This window comes from Dendrobates tinctorius, unplaced genomic scaffold (assembly GCF_039654945.1).
Source record: "Dendrobates tinctorius isolate UK_male_01 unplaced genomic scaffold, ASM3965494v1 ptg000085l, whole genome shotgun sequence".
Lineage (NCBI taxonomy): Eukaryota > Metazoa > Chordata > Amphibia > Anura > Dendrobatidae > Dendrobates > Dendrobates tinctorius.
Genome location: NW_027361753.1, coordinates 1,381,380 through 1,391,496, shown reverse-complemented (window position 1 = coordinate 1,391,496; position 10,117 = coordinate 1,381,380). Strand labels below are relative to the sequence as shown.

The following is a 10,117-nucleotide window of genomic DNA, read 5'->3' as shown; positions in this document are numbered from 1 at the left end:
ATCCGCAGCAACCCCATAATAAAGAGATCCGCAGCAACCCCATAATAAAGAGATCCGCAGCGACCCCATAACAGAGATCCGCAGCAATCCCATAACACAGAGATCCACAGCGACCCCATAAGAAAGAGATCCGCAGAAACCCCATAACAGAGATCCGCAGCAACCCCATAATAAAGAGATCCTCAGCGACCCCATAACAAAGAGATCCGCAGCGACCCCATAAAGAGATCCACAGCGACCCCATAATAGAGATCTGCAGTGACCCCATAACAGAGATCTGCAGCGACCCCATAACAAAGAGATCCGCAGCAACCCCATAACAAAGAGATACACAGTGCCCCATAATAATACCAGCCGGTGCCCCATAATACCAGCCAGTGCCCCATAATACCGTTTATAGTGCCCCTATAGTTTTCTGTTCCTCTGTGCTGCTGATCGTTCTCCTCATGGTGGGATTGATGCCCCCACTATAGAGGCCGTCTCACCCTCAATACATAGTACAAGTGTGAATAGAGCCAGAGATTGCCGCCGAGTCCACACCTGGATGTCGTATTACAGCACAGAGACGGTGGGATTATTGTGGAGGGGCCGCGCAGGAATCCCACTCTCCTCCCTCTATTCATATTTGATTTTCTCTGCCAAAAATAAACGAAAAAATAAAAGCCAATCTGACTGCGCGAAGCGGTGGTGTAACCCTGCCAAGTCCCCACGTCCAGCCAGACACCTGTGTAATCAGCCTGCACAATGCTGGGATATCTCCCTGCTGGAAAAGCTCCACTATTCAAACCAAGGGCTGTGCGGCTTATGGGCTGCAGCCTGACACTGAGCCGCCCCATGTCATGCACAGCCTATGGAAAAGACGGTCCAGCTCAAAAGGGTGCATTTTATTTAGATATCCATAAAATAGGTATCCAAAATACAAAAAATGCATGTACCCGACCGGAAAACCGGAAGGAAGGTGGAGGAGACACCGTACGCGTTTCGAACAAAAAGTTCATAAACTCAGTATAGCTCCAAGGGAAGGGGTGTGAGAATATAACTAGTACACACAGGTGGCACTAATTAACATATGATGCACATTTAAAACCACCAAATAAAACAAACACAATCAATAATGCAACATGAGTTCTTTCCGTAAATTCAATCCAGTGGGAACACATGCATCTAGAAGAAGAAGAAGAATAATAATAATCTTTATATAGCGCTAACATATTCCGCAGCGCTTTACAGTTTGCACACATTATCATCACTGTCCCCATCGGGGCTCACAATCTAAATTCCCTATCAGTATATCTTTGGAATGTGGGAGGAAACCGGAGAACCCGGAGGAAACCCACACAAACACAGGGAGAACATACAAACTCCTTGCAGATGTTGTCCTTGGTGGGATTTGAACCCAGGACCCGCTAACCACTGAGCCACCGTGCCGCCCCATAAGACTTCTTTGTCCCGTAGTTGTTTTTCTCTGTTTCCTCCACGAATGTGTCTCTTTACCTGTTCAATAGCAAAACCATTGAAAAACGACAAATCTCTATTGTGTGACATAATAAAGTGTTTGGAAGCATTAGATATGCTGCGCACCGTAGGGTTAATAACATCATAGATGTGTTCACGGTTTTATTTGGTGGTTTTAAATGTGTTTTCAATGGGTAAAACAGGAGAACGTTGATGATTTAGATTTATGTGACACTGGCGAGTTCCAGTCTCTTGCACGTGTAAAAGCAACCAAACTCCCCTGCACTACGGCGTTATAGAAATGGCTTAGGCTATGTGCACACGTAGTTTTAGGAGCTGCGGATTTGGAAAAATCCGCAGGTAAATTCTCAGGTCAAAAGACCTGCGGTTTACCTGCGGATTAGCCTGCGGTTTAGCCCTGCGGTTTCACACCTCTACAATGGAGAAGGTGGGAAACCTCAGCGGATTCCGCACAAAGAATTGACATGCTGCGGATTTGAACCCGCAGCAACTCCGCGCGGAAAAATCGGCAGCATGTGCACAGCGTTTTTCAGTTTCCATTGAAAACAATGGTACTGTACAACGCAGCTAAATCTGCTGCGAACCCGCAGAGCCGGAAACGCTGCGGATCCGCAGCAGAATCCGCACCGTGTACACATGGCCTTAGGGCGAGATCAGTGCCTTGAAAATGTATTCATACCCTGTGAACTTTTCCACATTTTTTCACGTTACACCCACAAACGTAAATGCATTTTATTGGGATTTTATGTGACATACCAACATAAAGTAGCAAGTATCTGTGAAGTGTAAAGGAAATATGTGATTTTCTAATTATTTTAAAAATATAAATCTGAAATTGTGACGTGCATTTGTATTTGCGGCTCCTTGCTTAGAGAGTAGCAGAGCACCTTTGGTGGTTCCCTGCTTGGAACACGAAACGTGCTGGGAGGTGGGTGGAGTTTAGAATACATAAAGAGCAGGAAGGTTTAGGTTTTGAGTCAGTCAGTCAGCAGAAGAGAGAGTCACTCGGAGAGGAGTGAGGATCCCTGGAAGAGGGATGGAGGAAGGAGTGCATTGGACTGAATCCTGATCTTCTATGAGAGAGAGGGATTAGTATGGAACGAAGGAGTAAAAGGGAACACAGAGGACGTGGGTTAGAGGAAGAACCCTGCCTAGAAGTTCTAAGCGCAAGGCCGGGGCCCGGTCCCCGAGGTTGTATGGACACTAATGGTCCTGCAGCAGACACCGGTGGAGTAGTGGGCTTTAAATGCACTACTCCCATCTAAGGCTTGGGGGCACAACAGCAACTCGGATAGTGAGCCGGGACTCAGGAGTAAGGAGTCCCCGAAGCAGGCTACAGCTGTCTGCCGTACAAGTAGAGTTCTTGGGAACATCTGTCAGGAGGAACTCCAGTGTAACTCAGTACTAGGAGTACTTCACACTTAAAGGCGCTATAAGAGGAGACGTTCAGAAAGGCACATGTTGGCGGAGTGTTGGAAGGGAGCACTCCATCTGATCTGGAGGTTGACCCGGAGGACACAGCATGGAGGCGGGCACCTGTGTGTACTACAGACTGTGAGTAAAGCTTTGGAAGTGCACGCCCTGGTGTCCTCCAATTATTCCTGCACCAACACACCTGGTACCGCTACATCTGGGTATCAGCTTCTACACCGCCTGCACCTCTCCTCTGCCCCTACACAGCCCTGGGGCTACCGCTCCACCTGTGGGGAGCTTCACCATCTTGGCTGCAACACACCACCAGTCCCGGAGGATCTGCACGCAGCGTCGGCCCAACATCCCACTTGCCGAACACCACAGGTGGCGTCACTAACTATTCCATTAACTACAAACCACCATTCAAACACCCCTGATTACTTGGGCGCCCAGGGCCACGGACCGGGTCACCGCTGCTGTGACACATCCCCCTGACACCGTCCCGGTACCGAGTACCCCACGGTCCTGGGAGGGTGACATATATATATATATATATATATTTTGTATTTTTTTTTTGCCTTTTGTTAACCCTAGCTATGACATTGATTTCTGCTGCTGTGGTCATAGCTAAAGGGAGCCCCAAAGCAAAATTTGCTTTACAATCTCCCGAGTCCTTGTTACCTTCTTGGATTCACATTTATTTAGTTTTTGTGGATACAAATATTACTTACAGTAAATGCTCTTATACGTTGACACATGTTAATGCCGACCTCTCTCTCTCTTAACATGCAGTTACGCCAAGATGATCGGTGCCAGAACAGAAATCACCTGGATGGCAATCTACATGGGTGGGGTCCCTTCTCCCACACATTGGCAGAGAAAGAGAGCAAACGAGTGGGGTGTGAAGAGAGGAGGAAAGAGACAGACCTGCTGAGAGCGAGACTGTACTCAGTGCTGGAGAAGGGGCAGGCAGTCATATAATGCTGCCACATGGACGTAGGGAATAGACTCTCATCGGATGTAGTTGGGACTGGATGAAGTTTGGCATCATCTTGGTGACTAGTAAAATCATAAAAGACCAAGGCAAAGACAGTAAAAACACAATCTATTAAGTCCAAAACTTTCTCTCTGACAATTAGAATCATAGAATCATACAGTCATATGTTAAAAGTTTGGGCACCCCTATTAATGTTAGCCTTTTTTCTTTATAACAATTTTGGTTTTTGCAACAGCTATTTCAGTTTCATATACTGTATCTAATAACTGATGGACTCAGTTATATTTCTGGATTCAAATGAGGTTTATTGTACTAACAGAAAATGTGCAATCTGCATTTAAACAAATTTTGACCGGTGCAAAAGTATGGGCACCTCAACATAAAAGTGACATTAATATTTTGTAGATCCTCCTTTTGCAAAAATAACAGCCTCTAGTCGCTTCCTGTAGCTATTAATGAGTTCCTGGATCCTGGATAAAGGTATTTGTGACCATTCCTGTTTACAAAACAATTCCAGTTAAGTTAGATGGTCGCCGAGCATGGACAGCCCGCTTCAAATCATCCCACAGATGTTCAATGATATTCAGGTCTGGGGACTGGGATGGCCATTCCAGAACATTGTAATTGTTACTCTGCATGAATGCCTGAGTAGATTTGGAGCGGTGTTTTGGATCATTGTCTTGCTGAAATATCCATCCCCTGCGTAACTTCAACTTCATCACTGATTCTTGCACATTATTGTCAAGAATCTGCTGATACTGAGTTGAATCCATGCGACCCTCAACTTTAACAAGATTCCCGGTGCCGGCATTGGCCACACAGCCCCAAAGCATGATGGAACCTCCACCAAATTTTACTGTGGGTAGCAAGTGTTTTTCTTGGAATGCTGTGTTTTTAGCCTCCATGCATAATGCCTTTTTGTATGACCAAACAACTCAATCTTTGTTTCATCAGTCCACAGGACCTTCTTCCAAAATGTAACTGGCTTGTCCAAATGTGCTTTTGCATACCTCAGGCGACTCTGTTTGTGGCGTGCTTGCAGAAACGGCTTCTTTCGCATCACTCTCCCATACAGCTTCTCCTTGTGCAAAGTGCGCTGTATTGTTGACCGATGCACAGTGACACCATCTGCAGCAAGATGATGCTGCAGGTCTTTGGAGGTGGTCTGTGGATTGTCCTTGACTGTTCTCACCATTCTTCTTCTCTGCCTTTCTGATATTTTTCTTGGCCTGCCACTTCTGGGCTTAACAAGAACTGTACCTGTGTTCTTCCATTTCCTTACTATGTTCCTCACAGTGGAAACTGACAGGTTAAATCTCTGAGACAACTTTTTGTATCCTTCCCCTGAAAAGCTATGTTGAATAATCTTTGTTTTCAGATCATTTGAGAGTTGTTTTGAGGAGCCCATGATGCCACTCTTCATAGGAGAATCAAATAGGAGAACTACTTGCAAGTGGCCACCTTAAATACTTTTTCTCATGATTTGATACACCTGGCTATGAAGTTCAAAGCTCAATGAGGTTACAAAACCAATTTAGTGCTTCAGGAAGTCAGTAAAAAATAGTTAGGAGTGTTCAAATCAAGAAAATGATAAGGGTGCCCATACTTTTGCACCGGTCAAATTTTGTTTAAATGCAGATTGCACATTTTCTGTTAGTACAATAAACGTCATTTGAATCCAGAAATATAACTGAGTCCATCAGTTATTAGATATATGAAACTGAAATAGCTGTTGCAAAAACCAAAATTGTTATAAAGAAAAAAGGTTAACATTAATAGGGGTGCCCAAACTTTAACATATGACTGTAGAATCGTAGAGTTGGAAGGGACCTCCTGGGCCATCTGGTCCAACCCCCTGCTCAAAGCAGGATTTGCTAATTACGGTCCTTGCATATTGTAAAGATATGGTGACATGTTCAGTTCATACAGGTCAATATGACTGACCATAGACTCTCCATGTGCAAATGAATGGTGCCACCATGAGGCATCATACTGTTCCCCAGAGGCAATGCTGAAGGATTCTGTATGATTGCATGTCTCACACAGTACTGTATGGACCTATATGTCTCTCACCTATCCTGGCTCCTGCACCGTGTTGTCCTGGCCAGCTTTCTCTGGCAAGCTGGGCACTCCTATGTTCTCGCACTGTTAAAGTCACCGAGTATTCAGGTTGTAAATGGCCACACCAAGGATTGCATCTTCTTTAACCTTTTGACAACCTCAGTACTACTATACTGCTGGATACTTTGCATTGGACTCTGTGACAAACCCAGCTCTACTATAATACTGAATACTTTGCAATGGGCACTGTGGCAAGCCCAGCTATTCTTTATTACTGGTTTATTACTGGATACTTTGCTTTGAACTCTGTGACAAACCCAGTTCTGCTATACCGATGGATACTTTGCATTGGACTCTGTGACAAACTTAGCTCTATTATAACACTGGATATTTTGAATTGGACTCTGTGACAAACCCACTTCTATACATCTGGATACTTAGCATTGGACTGTGTGACAAATCCAGCTCTACTATACCACTGGATACTTTGCATTGGATTCTGTGACAATCCCAGCTCTACTATACCACTGGACTCTGTGACAAACCTAGCACTACTATACCACTGGATCCTTTTCACTGGACTCTGTGACAAACCCAGCTTTACTATACTGCTGGTTAGCTTCATTATATCACTATGAGATTTCTACATTGAACTCTGTGACAAATCCAGCTCTGTTACACTGAACCTCACAGTAAGGCAGGGGTCACACCCGCACGAGTCTCGCGTCCCAATACCCGGCACTCGGGACCATAGTGTGCGGCTGCATGTATTTCTATGCAGCTGAGTGCTCCCGTCCGAATGCCGGCGGCAGTGGCGGCTACTGAGACGCGAGACTCGTGAGTTTCTCGCATGTCTGACCCCAGCCTAAAGACGACTCTGCTTCTCCAGTTGCCATTTTCCCCCATCATTGTTCCAGATGGTCTGCTCAAGTGCACCAACACACCACCTGTCCATGCAGCATTAGAACTGCACCCTGATTAAGGGCTTTAAGGACCCATCTCAGCAGTTGAGACCTAAGATAATAGTAATCTACAGCCAATTGCACAGGTGCTAACAAAAAAAAGACTGATAAGCCTGGAGGAACGGGAGACTGGGATGTGACCGTGTACATGAATGCATGTGGGTGACAGGGTGGCCAAACATCACAGTTTAAAAATGGCAGAATACAGTCTAAAGTGCTGTTATGAAGTGCAGCTCTGGAGCACAAACTGCAGCTCTAAGGTTTGAAATACCGTGTATAGAAGGGAAGCACTGCGTATATATTTTATATGGGAAAAGTCGTAAGTGACATGTTGCTGTTCTGCAGCAGATATAGTGTTAACAAGACATTAGCTAATGTTGTCCTCCCCCGGAGCAGAGGAAAGGCGCAGCCTGTCTGTTTTATGTGGTTGACATTACTGAACTTGAGAACCGTACAGCAGCTGGCTGAATGGGATCCAGCAGAAGCCATAGGAAGCCTGGGACTGTGCTCAGCACTAAGGACTGTAGGGCTGGTCTTTCCTGGTCACTGCCCTATAGATAACAGCATCTGGCTGAGGGGGAGCCCACTGGTGACTTATATTAGGTGTGCAAGATAAAGCTCCTTCTTTACCCTACTTATCACACACTGGGGCCCCTCTGCCTCATTCCCAATCCTCCCACCTCTGGGGAAACCTCTGCAGTGGATGAGGTTTCTTCTTTTTCCATCTCGCTGGAAACCAACAACTGGTCAAAGTAGATTGAAGTCACATGGGGGCAACTCCACCCAAGTACCCCAATCCACCGGGCCGCACTCTCCACCTCCGATAGATCTAATCAAGTAACAAACATTTATGTGACTCTGTCATTTATTCCAATTAGAAAGAGTAAAATATAAAAAGCCATAAAATGATCTCTAACCTGCTTGCTGATGGTTTCCATCAAACACATCAAGCCCCTTTCCTTCCTATTAGTAGGAGTTCTAGTCCTCTTCCTCTCTGAAGAGATATTTTGCATATTTCCCAGAGGCGCATTGCGGATTAAAAGTCTCCTCACCTTGGCATGTCATTCTCCGCAACGAGAAATATTAACCTTTGGATCACTGTTTAGCTCCAGAGATTTCCAAAATTAAAGCCTCATTCACACATCCGATATTCTACCTGTGATAGTCTATGGGGTCATTCACATGTACTTGGAAAATCATGTCCCACTTTGATTCGATGGTTGGATCAAAATCGGCCATGCAAGTCTAAGGGTCCGTGAAAAAAAATCGGACATCGGATGACATCTGAGTGCAGTCCGATTTTCACAGACTGTCACATAGGAAAAAAAACTGATGTCATTCGGACCACACTCCGATCACAGTCTGTTAACAATAATCGGTCCGTTTTTCACGTACGTGACAAAAACTGACGTGTGAATGAGGCCGTACGGCTGCAGTTATGGGTCAGTTTTCTTGTGACTGTTCTGCCATGTGATAAATATGGTGCATCTTACATATTAGGCCGGGGTCAGACTTGCGAGAAACTTGGACGAATCTCGCACGTCAATACCCGGCACTGCCGCCAGCACTCGGGAGAGGAGCGCTCAGCTGCATAGAAATACATACAGCCGCACACTCCGATCCGAGTGCCGGTGGCGACTATATATTACTCCTGCTTCTTATTTTTCAATAATTCCATTTAATTAGAACTTGTAACCTTATTTTTGGGTTTTTATAATTCATTGATGGGATTTTTATAAACTTATAAAAATAAGTTGATAAATTTATAATAAAAAAACAGCAATTTAAATTATGAGAATAAACCAGCGTTAATAATGGTGCAGCGGATCCGTAAAAAAAAAAAAAAAAATGATGGTGTCCACATGACGTTTGTTTTTTTTTTTTAAATGCACCCATTGAATTTAATGGACGAGTCTGATCACCAAAAAAACCCCCCAAAAAACGGATCAGACTATTTCCTGCCGGACCATTGGATCATAAGCAAAAACATTCATGTGAACCAGAGCCCTGATTGCTGTGCTGTGCTTATGCTGTCCATTTTCCAAGCTCTTCTGAACGTATAATTTTACTTTTTTTTTAATTGATTTATTTTTTATTTTTGCACCATGTAGTCTAAATAATCAGAATTCCAAAACTATTTTTTATAGTTACATTTTTTTTCTAAATAATACTTTTAATGATATAAATATTTTTTAAAATTTTGAGGGTAAAACCTCATTATTTATGGGTCCCTTCCAGCTCATTAACATATAATAATTAAAAAAAAATCAATAGTACAGAAATATTTAAAAAAATAAAAAAATACATATAATAATAATTTAAAAAAATCAATAGTACAGAAATTTTAAAACATAAAAAAACATATAATAATAATTAAAAAAATCAATAGTACAGAAATATTAACAAAATAAAAAATACATATAATAATAATAATAAAAAAATCAATAGTACAGAAATATTAAAAAAATAAAAAAATACATATAATAAAAAATTCAACAGTACAGAAATATTAAAAAAAAAAAAAATATACGTATAATAATAATAATAATAATAATAATAATTAAAAAAAAATCAACAGTGCAGAAATATATATATATAAAAAAAAAGAATACCTTTATATTCCCCAGAAGTCACTTACCGTATATATGGTACATATGAAATATTTGCTACATATGGTATGTAGAAGTAGAATAATAGTAAAACTTTACCTGTTTAAGACTTTGGCTTTAAAATTGAATATATAAATGAATGCAGCCTAAAAGGGACCGGATAGGTTCTGAACCATCAGATTTTCCGTATCATTGGACAGTCATTGAAAAGTCTATATTACTTCTAAGGTTGCAGCTTCTTGGTGACCTGGAGTCACCTCTGGTTCCAAGGAAAAATTGCAGCATTAACATCACTCAGACTGCACATTGGGAGAGATTGGTGGAAACAACCTTGCAAAAATGCAACAAAAAATTCAACTGTAGGGGAAAAAAAACTAGAATAATCTCCTATTGCTTTCCCAATGGTGTAAATATGCTCATTTATAGGGTCAATTCTCCATCTTTTTACTGTCAAAGTGGCGCTGCTGTACAGAGAGCTGCTCCGTTCACATACATAGGGCTGTGCTGCACTTCCCTACACTGCAGATAGATGGCAGTGCTGCTGCGAAGGGGAAAAAAATGCTGTTGCCCCTTTTCTAATGCAAGGTCCTGACAATCAG

General features: G+C 42.8%; 1 protein-coding gene and 1 long non-coding RNA gene across 4 annotated transcripts in view; one reads left to right on the top strand and one right to left on the bottom strand.

Moving 5' to 3' along the window:
- Positions 1-10,117, bottom strand: part of ZBTB7C (zinc finger and BTB domain containing 7C) — a 238,261-nt gene that overhangs the window by 51,070 nt on the left and 177,074 nt on the right. The window lies entirely within an intron of this gene.
- The window catches only part of LOC141097540 (uncharacterized), a 46,385-nt gene continuing 43,610 nt past the window's right edge, over positions 7,343-10,117 (top strand). Inside the window, exon 1 of the long non-coding RNA XR_012233993.1 lies at positions 7,343-7,512. This is a non-coding gene — a long non-coding RNA (uncharacterized lncRNA). The remainder of the gene's footprint in view (positions 7,513-10,117) is intronic.